We start from the raw sequence: 21259 nt of genomic DNA, 5'->3' as shown, positions 1-21259 counted from the left end.
ACAATAATATATTCAGAAGTTATATTATAGAAGTGCGAGGATATAAAGACTAACACTGATGTTAATGTGAAAAAATTCCAATAACATCATTAATTCAACTTTTGCAGTGAATAACTATGTATAATTCTCTGCAAAACAAAATGACGAATCACTCTTGACTTGTCTCCATCGTAATCTCGCGGATCAACTAGCGATTTCGCGAATATCCCGTATAGGGTGAACATCGCCAAAGTAAATTCGTCACGGATTCGCGGCCCGCACCCGGTTGCTCCCACGTATCCCCGGGCAGCGTTGCACGACGCATAATCGCTGGCACAATGCCGCCACAATGCCGCCACCGAGTTGGCGTCTCTTCCCCCTTTAGAGTCGGAAAACACAAGCCGGCTCCGAACCGGCAATCGGAATTACACGGCGATTTTCGAAGCGCGGCGTCGCGAACCGATCCGTCTCGCGATGCGCGCCTCGTTTTCCGAGTCGGTAGGGTGTCAAGGGTTGAAACGAATGGCCGATTCGATCGTCCTCCCTTTCGCGTGCACCACGCCCTCAAAGGGGCAGTTAGCTATTGTTGCATCGGCGAAAAAAAAATATATGAACCGCGCGAAATTGGCGCTCGGCGTCAAACGGGGGATCAATTCAGAAAGATTTATTTCATTTTCATATATATGTTTTTTTTTTAGTTTTGGAGAATCTAAATAACTATCGTGATTTCTCATGCTGCATTGTGCTCAAAATTGATTTATAAGAGCGACTGTGACTTTGATTTTTTTACGTCTAAACGTAGTAAAGTAATAACTTTCTAATAACTTATCGCAGAGACTAAATTCTCGAAGTAGAATATAAAAATAACAAGCGAAGTCGGGTGTATATGTATGTAAAGTCGTGAGAAAAGCATGTGGCCGAGTACGGCCCTGAAATTACAGATAGGAATTACAGACTCGGCCTCGCGGCAACGATCTCTAACGAGATTCGTTTGTAGTCGGAGAACGATGGCGACGATCTCAACGAGATCCTCTTGTGATCTACGATCGCGCGAACATCTCGGAAAGAACCGGTCTTTGTAGTCTGACCTATTGCCGGGATCAACGCGCCCGATGGAAAAGTCATCTTGGAAAGAACTATCTCGTTGATCTCTCACAAAGTGCGAATATCGCGTTACGTGCATTATGCTTATTTCAGTATCCTACTCACGACGCTCTCGCTTTAATTCATTACCGCATAATTTCATTAAACGAGAAGTTATCCATCGTTAGACATTTCTCCTTTGATCCTCGCGATTTCATAAGAGAGACGTAATAGCTTATCGAATGAATAATTGTTATTCGTCGAAGTAAATTCGTCATCTGCTTGACACTTACCAGGTTTGAAAGACTGGACTGAACCGGATTTAATTCGCTTTAATGACGTATTATGTAATAATTCAGCAGGGAGAAGATAGGGTTTGTAAGTCCACTATAAGCTACAAAAAATTGATAGAATACGCGGTGTGTGTAATTGCTTATCAATATAGCTTTTTAAAACAAATTCTAAAAACATGCGGTAAAAATACTCGACCCTGCATAAAGAACGAGTCATCGACGAGCGATGCGCTACCTCGAACTTTTGACGTATTTATGCGAAACCAGAGTTTCGCGCGCAAAGCGAAACTGGACCAGCAGCAGTCGCGAAGTTTCAGCCGCCGCGGTTGATTACTGCGGCGCGTATCTTATCTTCCAGTAGACAGATCTGAAAACTCATCGCTAACGGAACGACGGTTCCAGTGCCAGTTTTGAGAGACACGAGTCATATTATGCTGGTGGAAGCGGGCGCGTACGCGGCAAGAGAAATGGAAAAGAGAAGAGGGAAAGAAGAGAGCACCCCTTGGATGAAAGAGAGAGAGACGGCGGAAGGAGAGACAGAACGCTCTCTCGATCCCGCGGTAGAGGGTGCAAAAGAGGATAAAGAGAAGGGTGGCGGTGGTCCTCCCTATTGACAACGGCTTTCATCTTTATAATTCAACCCCTCGCAACACCCTCGATCCATTTTGCCTTCTCTACCCCTGCGCGCCGCGCGCTCTGTGTGTGTGTGTGTGTGTGTGTGTGATGCTTTTTTACCATCTCTCTCCCGTTCCGCATGTCGTACAACACATGGCGAAGGCGGACTTATACGCTCTTTCTGGCCGCTGAAAAACCGACGCGCGGTATCCCTCTCTGTTTCGCCATTATCCCGTCACCGTCGCTGGGTTTCATCCGAGAGAGAGAGATATATATATATATAGCAACATTTCCACACAATTCAATCCGCACCAGAGAGATTCTAATGGAAAATAATGTTTTCCTCTCTCGAGATAATTAGACCACTCCCTGGTAACACAATATTTGCCAATTTCGGAAATCATACGTTATACTTTTCGATTAACTGTCCATATTGTGGAATATGTATAATTGTGCTTTGTATCTGACTTGTATCTGACAGTGCCAGACTTTGTATGACAAAACAAAATATAAAATTATTGTATACAAATATGAGATGGCAAAAATTTAATGCATGGCGCATATTTCTTTGAATGTATAATTTAACATTTATTTATTTTATCCTCAAAAAATATAAAAATGTCTAGATATATATAGATATATAAAGATATTTATATCCCTGTTCTGTAATTTATAATTGAGTGAATTTACTGTAATATCGCGATGCAATGTAATAATATTATCATCCTCTTATGCAAGCGAAATGTGCATCAAGTGATAGGGCAATATGCCAACGCGGCGAATTAGACACCATAAAATCTGATGACAAAAGAGCGCGAGTCCGTTTATGCGCGGCGCATAAACAGGGTCTTATGAGACGCCGTGTCAACATCTGCATCGACGTCAGTCATCGTTGCCAGTCATAATGGGCGATCGCGATTGCGACATGATCCATGAGTCACGTTTCAAACGTTCAGGACATGCCGGATCCTGCCGACCGCAGACAGGAAACTGGGCGTCGGTAAATTATTTCGAAATGTTACGCATCTCGTCATGTTCGCTTAACATAGATTTAGTCATCAGAGTATCGTTCGACGATCCGTCCAGGACGAGATTCTAAATCGAATTAAACTAATTGCATGGTGCGTATTTAAAAAAAAATCATCCCTTTGTTTTGTATACTGTTCGTTCTTCTATTCTAAAACGTGAATTTGAGATTCGGATGAAAGTGGTTTAAATATCAGTTACATATATTATACTGCGATTGAGATCGTAATGAAGAACGTAACAAGCCTGCAAAATCGACAGATCGCGTCGTCAACGAGGATCATGACGGGGGAAAAGAACGAGCGAGGCAAAGTGCCTGAAAGGAAATAGCGATCTTTAAACAAACCGTGGTTTTTGTATGCTCTTTTTCCGACAACGTGCAGGGAGGTCCCACGTGTACCACAGCCCGCGGAACGTCCTGCCTGTAAACGTCGGACCTCCTGGAGTTTACTGTCGCAAAGACGCACATGCATGCTCGTTCAGGGGAGCACATGTAACATGACTCTGCGCATACATGCACCATTCTCCGAAAGTCGAAATAATCTAACGAAAATTTTGTAATTGAAAACTAAAAATTATGCACAATTAGCTACAGAAGTGCAAAATATAAATAATAAAATCTTAATTTTAACTTACTTTTAGCTTTATTATTTAGATGTTAAAATTGATTAGATTTCAAGTGAATTAAAGATCCAAGATATCCAAGATTTCATGGAATTAAACTTTGACAGAAGGAAAGTTAATCTCAAAGATTTTCTGCAATATCCCCTGCACATTTATCGAATATATTCATTACGAAACTACAGCTATTTTCCCTATCCTCGCAATGCCGGTTTTTCCACAATTTTTCGAAAACCTATGATGATAAATCTGTCCTGCGTGCACGAGCTACTGAACGCATCCGTGTTGCATCATGCGTGATGCCTCGTCGTCAACGCATTTTACGAACGCGGACAGGTTCATGGAAAAAGCGGTAGCGGGACGTTGAAACGAGCGCAGATGGTGCCCCGTGTGGTTTACGACGTGGTACGGACCCTTCCATATGGGGATGATACCGTTTAACCCACCCTGGGGACCTGCGAGAGTGTCGGGTGACGTATACTCCGCCGCGCCGTGTCGCCCTCCTCTCTTGTCGGGAACGTTCCTCCATTTTTACGGGCGACCCCGCGGAAGAAAACACCCTGATCTCAGGGTGTCGCAGGTTGTGCACTTTAGGGTCGATACACTTGCCGTTACACCACCCTCCTGTCTTCGTGCGACACAACATCACGTTCGTCGTGACGGAAAATTCAATGCCGTTCTTCCGAAACTCGTCGACTCGTCGACTCGTCGCGCGCAAAACTATTCCTCGCGCGAAAATAATCGCAAATCGCGCCTCTCCACAGAGGCTTTCTTGTAAGTTCAATCGTGAAAAAGCTGAATGCGTTTTTGATTGCATTCGATATAGTAATTTTTCTAATTATTTTTCTAATTTTTCTAATTATAAATAAATTTTACTCAACTTTAACTTATAGTTTAATTTTCCAGATAATTAGTATCGACAGCAGAAAGTGTCGACAGCGAAAGAATATTAGCAGATAATTAAAAATAGGATTCAATTTTAAAGTAATTAAAAAATAAGGAATTTTCAAATAATTAAGACATAATTAAGAAATATTCTCGAAATTTAGTTTTCGCATTTTGTAGTAATATTTCAATCGCAGACTATAATTTAAACGAAACGTAAACGTAGAGGTCGTAAGTTTTCTAAAACCCCCGCGTGCCATCAAAATCTAATTCTTTTCGAACCACTGTCTTAAAACTTCACAAGATCGTTTATCACTCACGACCGATCGTTAACGTTCCTAACTGCTGTTAGAGCAGTCGTCGAGACGCAACGTCGACCCACGCTGGTGGGTATCGGCCAAAATTTCGATGCTTTCTTCGTCGCCCGGAAACCGAACCGGCACGTATACCGCGTAGCTCGTAAATCATCGAAAAATACTTTCCAGATTTCGGGGTTCGCTGGCCGGCTCGAGTTATGACCACGTTGTTGTATAATTTAATGATCTATTTTGCATCTACCGAAGCGTGAACATAATAACAGGAAAAAAATCTCAATATCTTCGATAATAGAGTCGACTATCGCGATAAATGCCTGAAGATTGATTATTATATGTTATTTCTTTTCATATTTTCCAAATAATGCAAACTACGTGCCAATGTTAAGATATGGTTATATACAGATTAGATTTCTTGACTAATTTCTTTTGATAAAATAAGTTAAATAAAATTTGTTACGAAAATTGTTTTCAGATTATGCATAATTAAAGATGGTTTTCAACAGAATTTAGATAAGACTCGTTATATGTTATATTTAATACATAACTATAATTTATATACTAAGAAATTTAAACTATAAATATAATTTTAAGAACGTGAACTACCTATTTAAAAGAAACATCCTTCCATAATTTTAAACAGGAATTGCTTCTATTTTTTGTATATAATAAATTATTTTTTAATCTACTAATCAAAATAGAATTAAAAACAAATTGAACACTCGATAATTTGGAAAGGATCATTTTTTATATCCGCACCGTCTTTTCTGGTCATTTTTAATACAAGGTAGCTTTTATACAAAAAGAGTGACAGCCATGTGGCCGGGAATGTGATCTCCGTATTGTGTTTCGATCGAGAAATTCCACAGCTTCGACCACGCGAGGGGTCGATACCTGTTGGAAACGATTCACTGGAATTTAAACGTGTTCAATGTCCATCCTGCGAAGGGTCGGAAGAATCCACCCAACATTTCTGAAAGACTTCCTCCTCTCGAGGAGGACGGTACCTTTCTTTGCACCTGCGACAACCTAGTCTCCAAGGTAAATATATACGACTCCCTGTTTCACTTTACCTATCGACGAGTTTTAGGACACGAGATCTAGGGGGAGTCGATTTAAAGGAATCGAGTAGAGAATTGGAAAAACGTGAAATAAGATATTTATACAAAGAAATCAAAATGAGCAAGCATCTAATAGTAACAACGCAATTTAAATATAGAACGATCTCAGTTCTGCGAATTGATTCTCTAGAATTCCTATCGTGATAATTCCATCATTGTTTTAATTAGATTCTTCAGATATTTTAATGAAGGAAAAATTGATTCAATATTCGCCGAAAAATCTACTAAAATCGTGGCTCTTGAAATATTGTGTATTAGAATTCGACGTACCTAACAATATCACAATTGCGACGGTCGCGCGAAAGTTTGGCGGCAAAAAAGCGCGTCGACATAATGCGCAACTTCGGCCGCGGTTTCCCCGCGACGTTTCGCAACCGTCACTTTGACAGAGATCGACGAGACGCGGCGCAAAAAATACAATATTACAAAACTTCTTAATCGCGGGATATAAACGCCACAATTTCGTGCCATCGCTCGTATTACAGAGAGAGGACATTATGGAACTGGAGACGGGAAACCCTGGAGGAGAAACGTCATTGGCTCTCTCGGGGAAACTTATATTCTCCGGGCTGTGTGAAAGGTTACCCCCATCACGCCGAGGGTGAATGTAACACACGTGCGTTCCTTCGCCCGTTTCTCCCTCGCGCGCGCTTGTCTCTCGATAATTGCTTCTCTGACTTCTTTCACAAAAAAACAACGACTTCCTCGCGACAGGTTCTCATTTGTCTCATTTATTCCCCCTTCGCGCCCATTCGCTTTGCGTGTGCGTAAATCGACGATAATTTAATTGCTTACATATCTTGTCGTTAATTCCGTCACGAGGAAATCTTATTTACTTGGTCCAGAGCCATTTGTATTCGTCAATATAATCTATATATATAAAAGCGGTATTTCTCTTCTTTTACGCATAACTAGGTGCACGGCATAACATATTTTCTAATCAATTTGCTGAAATGCGCTTGTAGTATAATCAACATAAAAGTATAAAGTAATTTATGTATCAAGAAAAGTCAGAAAATATAACGATGTTTAATATATTCGCATATAAATAATTATTTTCCTAACATGTTTAAAAATGAACAAGCCTTCCACTTTTCAAATATATTTTAAATTATACTATCGATTTTATACATATTATCTATAATATTCAAATTATAGAGTCAATTATAATCTTTAAAACATATTTTTCTTATAAAAATACAACATTATTTTGTCACCGAAAAATTACGCATATAATAATGACATAACTTTTACTTAGTATCTCTTATTTTCGTTCCCACATACTCGATGAGGGATACGTGTGTATACTTTCGAAAGAAACGCGCGAGTGGTTTCATCGATAATCCATTTTCTCCGAAATCTCCGGTGAAGATTGGAAGTACTTCATCCCGCGGGAGATACCGGCCATCGACACCCAATCGCCGAGTAAACTCGACCCGGAAGAGGCGCCCCTTTTTCGCAGCGCGAAATGTATTCCGGGTGTATCGCGGCGAGTTCGTTGGCATCGCAAAATCAAGAAAACGTCGCGCGCGACAGGTGCTTAAAGGCCTGTGTTCCTCGCGGCGTGTCGCGGCGCACACGTACATCCGGGGTAAGTGCACGAACCGCTCGGTTTCTCACCGGGAATACGTAATCCCGCGACACACGCGGGCATACCAATTCCTCCCGTTACACGAAATACCGCCGGAGAACCAAGGGGCCACGAGGTATATCTATCCGCGCTCTCGTCAACGTCGGCGTCGACGTCGCGTCGGCGTCGGCGTCGGCGTCGGCGTCGGCGTCGGCGTCGGCGAAGTTAAGTGGATCTCGAAATAATCGGACGCGCGTGTCGCATATTGATCGAGATTTCCGTGCCTCGTCTCGCCACCCAATCGATTCGATCGAGATGTGTCTCGAAAAGACACGCCACGATAATCCATCGCGGAGCAAGTATAGACAGTTCTCCGAACAATCGACTTTTCCTCATTTCTCTATTGGAGATGAAATCGCTGGTATTTCGATACGCTTAATTCTGGATTACTTGGATGTTCTTCCGTTATTGCAGACACGCAATCAGTGGACATTATTTTCTAGTGTAGCATAAAATTATATCGGTCATAATTTGGAAAAACTGGCAAAAGTTACCCGCCTTATTATTAATTCAGCTATTAACAACTCAGATAGCACCATGTTCAAGATCGAGACATAAGACGTCTTAAAAACGTCATTAAGATGTCTTAAAGATGTGTGCAGTCTGGAAAGTAATTCTAAGTTGAAATTTACTGAAATTAACGAGAGTAAATAATAGATTTACTAAAGAAATGTGAAAGCTGTCAAATTGATTTACTAGATTGGTCGGTATCGCCGAGCACTTTCCCGTTCCCGCGAAAGGGAGCGTATTTTAAACGATACGTTTTTCGATCCGACCGCATCAGCGACGACACTATTAACGGTAATAGTGCTGGTAATGTTAACGGCGTAGCGGGTGTCGCAGACGAGTTGGAAGGAAGAGCCACCACCAGCAGCGAGGGCGGCGGAAAAGCCTGGTGCCGAGGGGTGCGGCGCGGGCGGGTGGCACGAACGGAAGCGAAAGGAGAACGTCGGAGAGAGGGAGCGGAAGGACTCGGTGCGCCCGGAGGCGTGGGTGGAAGCTCGAGTCGAGACGACGGTGGGCACCGCGGGGGTGAGCGCGGACCGGGGGAGACCGGAACCGGAACCAGGGAGCGCAGGAACACGAACAGACTCGACGTCGACGGTGGCGTCGGCGTCGGCAGCGGCCCCGATATGGCGGAAGCGTCGCGTTTGCCGGAAGTCGCCAAGGAAATGAAATGCCTCCCAGCCAGGGGAGGCCGCCCTTCCCACACCCCCGTGAGTTTCTACCGCCCACCTCCCGCCGCCCACCGGAACCGACGTTCCTCGCCAGGATTTCCACAGAGTTCTCCTCTTTCTAGGGAACATAGCGAGGGCGCGGTGGGACGGTGACGGCCGGGGGAAGGTAGGTAGAGTGAGGTAGCGTCGAACTTGCGTCAAGTACGAGAAAACGGGAGAAGGGTCTCGAGAGACGTTCGTTCGCGCTTATTTCAAGAGACATGAAAATAAGAAGAGGAGGACGAACGTTGCGTGATACGAAAAAATATGCGGACTTATTCCTCAGTGATTCAAGCCCACAGCATCAACGTATATTAGCGCATAAACGTGAAATTTTATAAAATATCTTTCTCAATATCATCTACAAATTAATCCTAATTCTAGTCGTCGTCATTTTATACATAAAATTAAAGATTTTTCGAACAAAATGTAAAATATATTTTCGCTTGATGATTTTTCAAAGGGTTCTCGCTTTCTACCGTTTGATTTGCATTTATCTAATCCAATAACTAAAATGCGGAAAAAGATAGTGACATCATAATCTATAATTGTCACTTTTTATGACGCTTCGCTTCTCGGTATAACAACGCCTGGTATATCGGCGAACGTGATGACGCCGCGCGCGCGAACGAAGATATTCCGACTTCCGTCCGTGCGTCCAGGAATTTCTTCCCGGAATAGTTCGAACGCCGGTTAATCGAGTTCTTCATTCAAATTCTATCCACGGGGAAAAAGGGAAAAAAAGGAGGGAGGTCGGTCAGAGTCGCACGGCCGCGAGCTGAGTAACCAACTCCGATGACTCGTCGTCGATGTTTAATGGTAGTCACGGCGATAACATCTACCGTGATAATGGTGATGATGGGTGTAACCATCGCTCATATTTTACGATTTCCTTCTTTCGCCGATGGAATTCTTCACGTTTTGCCATTATATTTATTTATCTTTGTCAAATTTTGATTGCACATTATACGATTAGTTTTGGGCAAACTATCCAGCTGTTTTTTCACTAATAATATAGCTCAATAATATTAAAAGCTTATATATATCTATATTTCTATATACTTCGCGCAAACACTTGTATCAGCATCCGTTTATAATTTCGCAGAAAAAAAATATCTATAAAATTATAATAGTTTAACTTACATTTGTCCGATTAATCGCCGCCAGTTTTAGAACAAGAGACACAGTTTGTATTTTATATAAAAAGTTGGAAAAAATTAAAAGGCGGTTCATAGCAAGTTTATGACGGCTAAGCGAACTATCATTTATTACCGTCAAGCCCTACTGGCGGTTACTTACATCGCCATTATCTAAATAAAAGCAATAGCGCATTAAAACGGTCGTCGTGCAAAAAACTGTCGTTGTCGCTATTGCTGTGAAGAAAGAAGAAAACGTCACGCGACGTACACGCGGCGCATGCACTCGCGTTCGTGTAAAGAGTCGTGTTCCTTGCTGCACGCCAGCACGGATGACGCGTTATTTTCCGATGAGATTATTTCCGGTTAAGTCTGCGTGATTCTGCGTCGCGTCACTTCCTCCTCCGTTCCATCGTCGTCGTCGTCGTCGTCGTCTTCGTCTTCGTCTTCTCCCTCTTCTAAGTAATTTTTGCGTCGGCTTCGTCGTCGCTCATTGTCGGACTCATTGCGCGAAATTACGTCATCTTGTGGAAATCGTTGCTGCTTCCTGCGCGCGTACCCGAGGCGTAGCGAAAATAGTTTCGCGCGAGCTCGTCGTAAGTAAGAGGGAACATGAGTTAATTCGAGAATGCTCTTAACGGGCAAATTATCCGTCGCAACGAGTGGCAGCGACTATAAAAAGAACTCGCCACGAGCGTTACGAACCGAACAGAACGGCGCAAAAGTTTTTGTATATGTACATATATCACACAGTAAGGTGTCTCTATGTAATATATTGTGTTAATTATTAATTTCATATACGAAGGACAAAAGATATCCCAAGATTGTCGAAATATCATAGACCTTTAAATATAATATTTCCTTAGTTTTATTATAGATACTTAATTAAAATGCAACAATCTGTATTTTTAACGTAACAAATTTCAATAAATAAAAAACTATAAATTAAAATGAAACTTTCATGCAATTTTCCATTTAAAAATCCCATTTTTAAATAATTTTAAAAATTAGGGAAAGCGTGATCATACACAAAAATTGTGGACATCTTACTGCAGGGCAAGATATCGTTCGTTTTGGATCTTCTCTTCCTACAGGATCGCGGGCTATACAATTGCGAAATTGATAAAATCGGGCTTTTTTTCGCATGCGCGTCAAGCTACGTCAAGCTGCGGTTGGACACTTCGCGATCTTTATCTCCAGCACCACGCTGACCGCCTTCTTCTGACGCACGGGAGAGTCATGAGCGATATCGTGAAACGGACGTGCCGATGACACGATAGCATTATTCGTCGTAGCGCGGTGCTCCGTTTCCTCGGTATCGTCGAAAAGCCCGCGGAGACTTCCGGTCGCGACGGAACTCCGGCGCTCACCGACCCTGACCGACCGTGAGTCGCAGCACACACCCGTGACAATTAGTTCCAGCAGTGATTCGGTTCCCACGCGGTACGATCAGGCCTATTAATAACGTCTTCCGATGTGATTTCCCTGCCTTCGTCTAATCTTCGGCCTTCCATCGATCCTCGCGACTTCAACGAGCACAAGACGAACGTCGAAATGTCATAAGCACGCCTGACCCGAAATTTCTAATATTTTATTTATAGAAGAATTTATAGTTTTAGAAGACATGGACTCCAATTAGTCATACAAATATTCGAAAATTAATAAGTTAAAAATCATGATTCTTCAGGAGGAACAATGTAAAGTTTCTATACTTGTTAAATCACGGATTTCTTGTTTCATCGTTTATTTAGTAACTCTTTAAGGGTAGGCAATCGCGTTCTTTTGCATGATTTATACGGTATGACCACTAAAAGAATAAATATTGTATTATTGCAATAAAATTGTGGAGAAATACTTCTCCATTAAACCATGCTATTTCGAAGTATATAATATATATGCCAGCTTTTTAATACCGCATTTAAGATATGCAACGTCCTTGACTATCGTGGCTAATTCAAGGAAAATATGTTGCAGTAAATTATGCATTCCGTATAATTGCAGTCAGCGTTATTCGCTGATCTAGTTTATTTTAATCAAAAGTTAATATATCGGAAAGATTTTCACGTGACAAGCCTCGAAGTCTCCCGAAGTTTCCAAGTTTGATCGGATAAATCAAATGTCCAATGCTCTCATATCCGCGGTTAGAACAATGTATCCATTTGGGCGATATCGAGTCCCGGCAGCAGCTGGAGTTTAGTGCTACAGAGTAGAACCGACGCGTATAGAAAATTGAAAACCGCCACAAAATGGTAGCGTATCAAGCTTCAATGTTCCGCCAGAGAATCGATCCTAATATGCTTACACGATTAATCCGAAATTTTTCTACTCGCCGCGGCACGGCGAATGAATATTTTACGAACGTTCGTGCAGCAGAACCTGTTTAATACGGACAACTTTTCCCAGATATCGGCAAGACGCCGCGCGCCGCGCCGCGCCGGACGGATGTCATAACTCGCGATAATTATAAAATAAACTCGCCAAACCGCCGAGTCCGTTAAACAAGAGAGAGAAGGCAGGAAACGATCGCCGGATATAACGAGAATTCACGATGCTGCTCCGCGGTAAATAGGGATCTCGTTCGCAGCGTCAGTAATGACATCAATTCCGCGCGCGCGCGAGCGCGGATGCTGTCGCGGGAATAGGATCGGTCTGTTTTTAGCGCAGCAGATTTATATTATTGATGGACCGCAATAACGGTGATCAGACTATCGGGTTCGTTAAGTAAATCGAAAAAAACGAAAGAAGCAGGCTGCCTTCTTTACACGCGGATGACTGTTACACGGCGGGCACTAATAAACGGTAATAGACAGGACGGTTAAAGGTGCGCGTTTAAAATAATTGTAATAACGAGCCACGGCGAGTCGCTACTGTTATTAAACGAAAACTATGCGACTTCGGAGGCACTTGTGTTATTCGCCTTTCACCGTTATCGCGGCATACCTTTTCAGGTGCGAGCTCCGTGTCTCCGGAACCCGGTAAAGTATTCGTGAAATATTAAAGCTTCGCGATACGATTATTCCAATTATTACGATTCTAGATATAACAAATGTAATTAAACTCTAACGCCGAGGCTAAAATAATCTTTTCTTCGGAAAAGAATGCTGAATTCCTAATTAATAGAAATTATTAACGGAGACACTTTACATTATAATCTCTGTCAACATATTTAATTCAAATCTCTCTTCGCGTAACCTGCTCTTTAAAATTTAAGAAAGACGTCTTTTAACGTGAAACCTTTACAGCGTTTGATGCGATAGATAAAACTTTAACGGTCAAACTGATCGCGATGATAAGCAAAAAATGAATGTTGAAATTATATTAAAGTGCGACAAGAAAATTACGACAGCGAATTATTACTTTAAAAACGCCAAGCGGATGATTGATATCTGGAATTCTTCAACAGAATAAACAAGAGCGAGGTGATAAATTTGTAAATGAGAATTTATCATCTTTAATGTACTTTTTATTCCGTACCCTTTTTAGAATTAATGCGCGAGCCATTCCTGAAAGCTCTTGAAACAACGTGATCCGGCGCGTGTTTTAACGCAGAAGCGAGATATTGTCGTCGACATTTCACGCCGGCTCTTTATCTTGATACCCGTACTCTCCCGCAATTTACAATTATCATAAACATTTTGTACGTGCTTGTCCGCGGCGCGGTTTTATCCTCCGGCGTACTTTAGATATCCTTTCCAAGAAAATTAGTCCTCATTGACGCGTGTTGCAATCGTAATAAAGAGTTTACGACGCCCGATTTCTTTAAATTAGACATAAGTAAATGCTCGTTAAATTATTAACCGTTTAAATGCTAACAGATGCATTAATGCCGCTTTACAAAAATTGACCGACGATCGAATGTTTCATAATCATAATTTAATCTCGACAGCGAAATGCGTTGCACGTTATACGCATCGAGTATTATAGCGATATATCTGTATCTCATTTAATTTTACAATCAATGAAACATCCATAAATATTATTACTGCAAAGATCGTGTCCACATTTATAGAATTATCTTCATTTACTCATACATATATTGTAATTTATGAAGAAAATTAATGTATATGTGATTTTTATCAGCACAGAGGATTACACGAAATAAAGTTTTCGAATAATTCACACTCTTTATCCGTTTCTGGTTGCGATCAATTCGCGAACTTAACCGAAAAAAGGCTAATTTGAGAGAGCTAGCCTAATGAAACATTCTGTTAATCCATAAATCGACCGTGATTTACTGGCGAAGTCACAACTGCCGGCGCCATGTGCAGCGATTTATTCTTTCTCTCAACGCGATAAAAATTACATTTTGCACATCTCATCGTTATCGCCGATGACAGTTTCTAAAATAAATCGAGAGGTTTTCCGCTAATCGAAAAAAAATTTGTACAACGCGTTTCAGAATTAGAGTAATATTGTTATTTTATCGCGATATGATATTCGATCCATCTGAAATTTACATACGTTTAGGATATTATAGAAATCGCCTCCTCTATTATATTATTGTGACGTACTTGCTCCAGTATGTTAGAGTAAAGCGGTGAGAAGTAGCGGGATCTTTAGTGCTCAAGATTAAAGATAAGTGGCGTCAGTGATATTATCTAATTCAAAGCTCTATATCGTTGAGAGAAATATATATGACACGTACGAGTTAGACTGATTGCTCGACTAGTGTGTATTTTTATTGACTTTGACATAATTTCCTCAGAAGTATTTTAAAACGCATGTGTACTTTTTAATAGATAATTTATCTAATTTATGAAACATTTTTTGTCCAAGTAAGCAACATATATTAACGTAGACATAAGCAAATAAGAAAACATTAAAAACAAAACATGTGGCGACATGTTTTGCACAAAAGTGAAAAATGTTTAATTAAAAAACAATCTTAGCAAATGATTAAAAAGAAGTCGGCAAAACAGTACAAAAACAATGACGCAAATAACAAAACTATCGAAAATAATCTACATTTTCATACTTAAAAACAACATATAAGAGATGATCAATTATGATTCCCCGCTTTACAATCATTTCCGGGTGTCGAGCATATGGTACGGCTATCAACTGTTTATATCGTGAATCACGGGAGGAGAAAATTATTCGACGCCCGTAGCTAATTGTAATCACTTAATTACGTTACTACGCTTTGTTCGTGCGCTCGCTCCGAGCGCACGAGTGCGGGATCGCTGCGTTGACCGCGATCGATTATCTCGATTTGGTTGCGGCCGCGTGATTAGAATACCGATTAACCGTGATTAGACGTGACCGTGGACATTCCTGCCGCACGCAAATGCCTGTTGGTTACAATGGTGTCGAACAACAGTGTGTTATCTATACGGCGGGCACCACGTACGTGAGTGCGTGCGTGCGTAAGCCCGACCGTAAGCCCGATTATGCGCTTACCTAAACCGGCAATAGATACACCGCAAACGAAAATTTCTGATCGGTATTAGGTCAGGTATTCTCCCTCGTCTTTATATCAGCTCGACATTATAAAATATTAAAAATAAATAAAGTGATGTAAACTAAATTATCATAAATAAATGTAGAAGGAATAAGTCGATATTTAAAACTAGACGTCCTACTAGCATTCTTTTGCAGAAATGCAACTTAAAAATGAGAATTTACGGTTTTTTTTTTCAGTTATCTAAATTACGACAACATATTCCCATTATTTTGTCAATAGTTCGTAAAAGAGATTATCTATATCCTTCAGCATTAAGGGAATTGAGAAAAGAATTTCATAGCCTATTCGTGACAAAGTTATATAGAACGATGAGACGGTATTATTATAATTGTTCATCTCTTAATATCCAGATTCCTTTGTTTAGCTAAATCTCTTTTAGAGCGGACCTATCGAGTGTACGATTTCCCTGGGAATTGCCGATGGAAGAAGCGCGCGCGCGCGCGCGCGCGAAGTGGCGAGAAGACAGAAGGATTGAGTAACGGATCGACGAACGAGGTGAAAGAGAGGCTATAGAACAGGAGGAGGAAGAGAAGCTCGAGAGAGAGAGAGAGAGAGAGAGAGAGAGAGAGAGAGAGAGAGAGAGAGAGAGAGAGAGAGAGAGAGAGAGAGAGAGAGAGAGAGAGAGAGAGACAGAGGACGGAGAGACTAAGGGGATCGAGTATTAATAGAGACTCGGGCGACTGGAAGCCGGAACTGAGCAACGCGTACCTCCTCTTCCACCGCCTCCTCCATCGAGAGAAAGAGAGAGGTCGCCTTATTTATAAACGGCGAGATAAAGCGCGGCTGCGACGCCGTGAGAGGAAGCCGCTCGCGCACTCATACTCGGCGCGGCGCGGCCCGCCGCGGCTCCCACGCTTCCACGGATGCATTACGTGGTGCGCGCACCTCGAGCGACTGCACCCCTGACGTAATGCCGGCGGCGCGTTTGTTTAAAGAAAAAGAACTCATGAATGCATTATTATTTAAGCCTACTTTCTCCGCGTTCGCGACATTTGCGCGCGGCCCGATCTCGGTGGCGTCTTATCTGGTGCCTAACAAGCTGATGCAGATAGATGCTCCATTTTTCAATCCGGAATATTAAAAATCAAACGGGAAACAAGGTAACTTACAACAGTTACGTCGAGTTATGAAGAAAGATGAAAGATCCTTGGCAAAATCGAGACAAATGTAAATGAGCAGAATTTAAAACGTTTAGTTTATACGAATTAGGTTAAATATCGGATCTACTTTTCAAAATGCGTTATCAAAATAATTGAATAAAAATATCAGGAACCAGCTCGCCTCGCGTATTCTTTTAAAGCTGCATTAACTGCATATATTGTAATTCCTTCATATTTTTTTAATGCATAATTATTTTCCGTTTTACAGAGTATATTCTTCACCATCAATTTGCAAATTTCGCCGTTTAAAACGTTGACAAGAGAACGCATCTAACGATTGTTATCAGAAAGTTAGTTGAGTGCTACGGTTAATTGCTAAAATACTTAGAATGAAAATTAGGAAATTAGAAAGCAACGACGTCGAGCTTTCTCATTTGCATTTTAAGAAGAAATCTCTTCGGAGAATGCCGGTGTAACACCGCGATATCTCAGGGATCTCAAGGCGAGGCGCGCCTCGCGTCCTCTTAATCGCGATATCGGGAGAGAGAGACGGAACTGTCCGATGTGCCGTTAAGGTTTCGAAACAATGCATTCCTGAGTTTCGTAGTACGTAGTATTAATTACGACGCGTTAATTTCCCGAGTACCGACCGCCCCGATCTGGCCCGGAGGTCTTATGTCATTAGCGTGTCATACTTTTCACCGTCCGGACTCGCACTTTCATATATACCCGGCAGTAATAGCGATTGAGACGCAGATAAGCACGCGTGTGCATAACGGGCTCGCGGTGTTCTCAAGGCTGAAGAAAAACGCGCGCGCTGTCTATGCACGTACACACAGTGAGAAACGCAATTTATAGATAATGCACAATACAGTAACGTACCGTTACAACCGGTACTCGGCCTCGACGTTACCTCACACTAATGCCTCTCGCGCGCTTTTCGCCTATCAATCGATACTCGTCAATGTCTCTTTTTGAAAATGCAGATTGTCCCACAATACTCGCGTTTGTTACACGAAATTTTAACAATGTATTTTTGGGGCTTAATTATCCGGAATTAATATGGACATATAGACTATATTAGTATATAATGTTCATTAAAGGCAGAATAAACGTATCGATAGGAAATTGCCAAATTTTGTTTCGACACGATTTAAATGATGTAATATAGGTAATTATGACACAGTTAAAAAAGGAATCGTAATAAGATAACGGGCGCGTTTTAATTCCGCGCACAGCAAATAAAATAATAAATAATAAATCACTCACCCCATGTGGTTGCTCCGCCGTCGTCCGATGCCTCCAAGGCTTCCTCCTTCCTTCTGCTCCTCTCGGATTCCTCGTCGTTGCACAACACTCACTCGCGAAAACGGAAATACGAAATCGCGCGTACTTTTTGCACGGCATTCCCGCGAAATACACGAAATATTAATAAATACGATCGCGATATATCACGGCGGGTTGAAGCATTCGGACAGGCAGGATTCGTGCGTTGCTCCGCCCTCTTGATCCTGTAATGAACAAATTACATTCAAGTCGCGATGCGAGTTGTATTAAAAATGTTATATTAAAGGAAATAACAGCGAATGAAACAATGATTCATTATTTCAAACTCTTTCTTTATCGCCTCGATTTCTACTTCGATAAATGAATCGCACGATACGTCTGCTTGGATAAGTTAGCCTCGGTACGTTTTATGAGTCGTTAATTCTAGTGGATAATTAATTGCACGGACAGGCAATAACTAATCGTTCGCAGAGAATAACCGCGTTTTCTCCCGGTACTTGTCGCGATGGAATCTCGGGGGATAATAACGCGACGCGCGCGGGATGCCGTACTGCCGGTTCGAGTCTCGCTGCCTGAGTGATAACGAAACGACCTTTCATAAATAGCGCGCTGTACGTCGTAAACAAAAAAAATGTCTACCAAGGCCAAGACCTCGCGTCAACCGACTCAATGAAATATAAATCGTATTGTAAAATAAGTGTATACGCTAAATATTCCGTATCTCAGATTTTTAATAAATGTATCGTTCGGCTTTCCGTTACGAATCAGTTCGAATCAATCACATATCATAAGAGTAGGTATATTGTACAAAGCAGCGAGTTATCCCGCGTTGCCGATGAAAGTGATAGGCAAATTGCACTTACTAAGTGTGACGTGAAAAGATATTCCACATAACACGAAACGACAGCCTTTGATCCTTTATTTCTAATTCTTGCTTCGAGGCAGCAACTCGAAATATCTAACTTCAAGAACTTCTACAGGCCCGAAACATCCACGAAACGGTAGTCACGAGAATTAATTAGTCGTGATTAGATAAATCTCTAATCGATTGTGAAGAATGAGCGTTTTAATACGAAGATAAAATGCGCTACTATCTACATGCCTCAAATATCGAAATGCGAATGGTAGCGCGGCGACCTTGTGTACGCAACAACGCGCCGCGCCGTACATAATCACGAAAAACGTTCACCAACCGACTTAATGTTATCTTCCGTAATATATTTTAATAGCTAACACCGAAAAATTTAATTTTATCGAATACTCTGTTTCTCGTGCGAAATTAATCTCGGCGAACACGCCATACGTTAAATCTAACGTTGATCTGAAGAATACAATTTATCTTATCTCGATCGAGAAAGTATTTACGTAATTTCCATTACTTCCTGCCAAATTTTTACGCCTCGAGAGAAATGAAATAATTATTATAGTGACTTTGATAAATCGAGAATTTTTCCGGCATGATTTTAGTAAATCGAAAAAATTCAATTTAGCGCGCGATTTTATTCTGAGATGTAAAAGATAATGGTAATGAATTATTTTATCATTCATGGTTATGAATTAAAAAATATAAGTATACTATTCAAAAAATGTTATTCATAATATCATACACGTTACATCTCGACGTTGCAATAAACATGTTTAAATCATGAACAATTTTCCGGCCGGTGGTGGTGCATCAATAACGTCTGCAGCGGATTTACAAAAAGAGATCCATTTCCCAAGAATGTAATATCGAACAGTTTCCGAAACAGTACAGGATAACGTAGGAAATAGAAAGAAAACGACGACAGCGAAACTTCCGCGAGCGCTTAGAAAACGACGGATGCCGGAACCAGAATAGAAATAGCCTCGCTCGCAAAAAAAAAAACCCCCCGCGTCCGATGGTTGTAGCAACGCATTAAAAATCAAAGACAACGCTTGCCTTGTACGTTTTTTGCAACGTGATTAATTACACACATGCGCAGAGTATGACCGGATACTGCCGCGAATTTCTGCGTGAAATCGAAACAAGCGCTCACACATCTGAATGGCCGAACCGAGATAGAAACTGTTTTGCGAAATTTTTAGATGTCACGTTAAATACAAAACAACGGAGTTACTCATAATTTTTTCCCAACGAATGAAGGATTGAAGAGCGAGAGAACGAAAGAATTAAGAATCAAAGTCTCGAGCTGAATTGTATCATTCTAAAATACTTGTAGCGCGAATAAATTTGCAATAACATTTATTTTGTTGTTACGCAGTCCCCCGCGACTTTTCCGTTGCACGGTTATTTATGACCAGCAGACGCTAAAATCCATATGACCAGCGGCGAGCCGGAACAAACGCGCAGTAAAACGACGCTGGTTGGCGCGCGTTAATAGCCTTCTTTTATTCGCGACGATGTTACAGCGCCGATTAGCTGTCCGCACGCGGATTGCCTGTGCACACCGGTATGCACCGCACGACGCGTGTACACCAACCGATATTTACGCGAGCGAATGCGTGTGCACGCGACCTGCGAGCGCTGCGCAAACGCACGTGGTCGAGAGGCAGAAAGAGAGAGAGAGAGAGAGAGAGAGAGAGAGAGAGAGAGAGAGAGAGAGAGAGAGAGAAAAACGTCTAACGAGCGCGACCAACGCCGACGATAAATCAACGTTGCGTAATCGAGAGGTTGATTTATGTCGTGCCCGATGTGTGCCGTTGACCCGTAACTTCTTTTTTTCTCTCGATCCCTTCCTTTTTTTCGCGCTTCGTTTCCGGTTTTTCTCTTGCATTCTTCGTTCGCCGTTCCTATAAGATTTTCTGAAACGACCCATCGGAAATGTACGACTTAGGCTGAATAGGTTGCGCAACCGAGTGGCTTTTCTCGCTCTTTATGCTACATGTTGATATCTCAACGGTGGTTGACATATCCTTGCTCGATAGGTATTTCATATACGTATGGATTGCGTAGGATGTTTCGCAAAGCTGCGGCGCTTCCAAGAGCGCGGACTTCGTTACGACCGTTACGTCCTCATTTGCGTAATGATTTTATGACTGAACTGCTTGTAGTTGTTCACGTTTATAACTTTTTGGACAAATTTGATAGGCATAATCCGTGGACGGTCTTCGATTCACCTTCTGTTACGCAAAAAAAAGCATTTTTACCATGTTTTACATGTGCAACTGACTTTTGACGCTCGATAATCGATCAACTCGACAGCTCGAGGCTGGGCCTCGTTCCAGTTAAAAGAAGCGAACTTACTGCACCGCTTTCCGTACGCGTGTTTGTTAGCACTGGTTTCCCCGCATTGATTACCTCATCGCGTTCGGCTTTTCCAACAGACATGATATCTCGGAAACGTATCGATACACGCCTAGCTGCCCACGTGCCCATGCCACCTTCGAGAGAGACACGCCAGAGAAAACACTATCAATAATGCTCGCTCGGGTGTGACACTCGGTTGCCGAGTTGCCAGCAAGAAAAGAGATTGCTTTTATTCTCAGAGAAAAAACGTCACCCCCCC

General features: G+C 41.8%; 1 long non-coding RNA gene across 1 annotated transcript in view; it reads right to left on the bottom strand.

Moving 5' to 3' along the window:
• Positions 1-21259, bottom strand: part of LOC139775549 (uncharacterized) — a 117596-nt gene that overhangs the window by 67433 nt on the left and 28904 nt on the right. Inside the window, exon 3 of the long non-coding RNA XR_011718848.1 lies at positions 17754-17995. This is a non-coding gene — a long non-coding RNA (uncharacterized lncRNA). The remainder of the gene's footprint in view (positions 1-17753; positions 17996-21259) is intronic.

Source organism: Temnothorax nylanderi, unplaced genomic scaffold (genome assembly GCF_030848795.1).
Source record: "Temnothorax nylanderi isolate EJ_2023f unplaced genomic scaffold, tnyl_v1.0 TNYL_tig0100_pilon, whole genome shotgun sequence".
Lineage (NCBI taxonomy): Eukaryota > Metazoa > Arthropoda > Insecta > Hymenoptera > Formicidae > Temnothorax > Temnothorax nylanderi.
The sequence above is the reverse complement of the archived record's forward strand: the minus strand, read 5'-3'. Positions and strand labels throughout refer to the sequence as shown.